At 44.6% G+C, this 1,167-nt stretch overlaps 1 long non-coding RNA gene across 1 annotated transcript in view; it reads left to right on the top strand.

The window, feature by feature from the left end:
• The window catches only part of LOC106723896, a 3,009-nt gene extending 1,848 nt beyond the window's left edge, over positions 1-1,161 (top strand). Inside the window, exon 4 of the long non-coding RNA XR_001359638.1 lies at positions 1,033-1,161. This is a non-coding gene — a long non-coding RNA (uncharacterized LOC106723896). The remainder of the gene's footprint in view (positions 1-1,032) is intronic.
• Positions 1,162-1,167: the final 6 nt, after the last annotated feature.

Genomic DNA, 1,167 nt, shown 5'->3' with positions numbered 1-1,167 from the left:
CTCAATTTGTCTTCTGTGTGTGAATTTGCCCCTAGATAAAAACCTTGTTACTTTTTCCTACTTTGCTACATGGTGATAAACTGTTTTCCAAGGTGGCCTAACCAGTGTGTACTCCCAAGAGCCATGTATGTCCTGTGATTATTAGACTTTTTAAGCTTCAGTCAATGAGGAATTATATCTCAGTGCAATTATAATTGCATTTCTCTGATTATTAATAGGCTAAGTATGTTATCATATGTTTGTTGGCCTATGAGTTTCTTTGTTTTCTTTTTAAAATGTTTTTATTGATTTTTTTAGAGGGCGAAAAAGGGAGAGGGATGGAGAGAGAGAAGGATTGATGAGAGAGAAACATGATTGATTAGCAGCCTCCTGCACACTCCCCACTGGGCGCTGAGCCAAGCCCTTGGCAGGTGCCCCAACCAGGAATCGAACCAGAGACTTCTTGGTTCCTGGGCTGATGCTCAACCTCTGAGCCACACCAGACAGGGTTGCGTTTCTTCTTGACGACTTGTCTATTCACGTCTTTTGCCTTTGTATTCCTTTGGGCTATTTGTCTTTTTCCTATAAACTCTTCGAGTTATTTAGGTGTCCTAGGAACTAGTCCTGTCAGTCACTGGTGTTATAAATATTTTCTCCCACCTTGAAGGCAATGAACTCATAGGACCCATTCCCTCATGTGAAGCTGTGGCCGAGAAGCCAATTGTGGAAATCTTGGGATCTTTCTATTTCTCAGGCTATTCACTCAGTATAAGAGTCATGCAAAATGTTTTAGTTTAACCGTATCCCTATTTCCCATCTCCCCCTCATATCCACCCGCACCCAAAATGTCTTGGAACACTGCTCATCTGATGGAAGTCTTCCTTCCTCCTCTAGTACTTTGGTAAGACATTTGGCAATTAGCAATCAGAAGAGCCATGACATGGTGTGTCCCTGGGGCCCAGCCTTTAACGCTGTGGACAGTGTTGAGTTGAGCAGTACTGACCAGACCCTGAAGTGCAGCTTGAGTGTCTCCCTCTCCTTCGATGCTTCCAGGAACCTCCGTGATGCAGGTCACAGCCACGGACGCGGACGACGAAGTGAACACCTACAACGCTGCCATCGCTTACAGGATCATCAGCCAAGAGCCTAAACAGCCTCATTTGCAAATGTTCGCCATCAACAGGGACA

The sequence above is a fragment of the Myotis brandtii genome, unplaced genomic scaffold, assembly GCF_000412655.1.
Source record: "Myotis brandtii unplaced genomic scaffold, ASM41265v1 scaffold670, whole genome shotgun sequence".
NCBI lineage: Eukaryota > Metazoa > Chordata > Mammalia > Chiroptera > Vespertilionidae > Myotis > Myotis brandtii.
The sequence above is the reverse complement of the archived record's forward strand: the minus strand, read 5'-3'. Positions and strand labels throughout refer to the sequence as shown.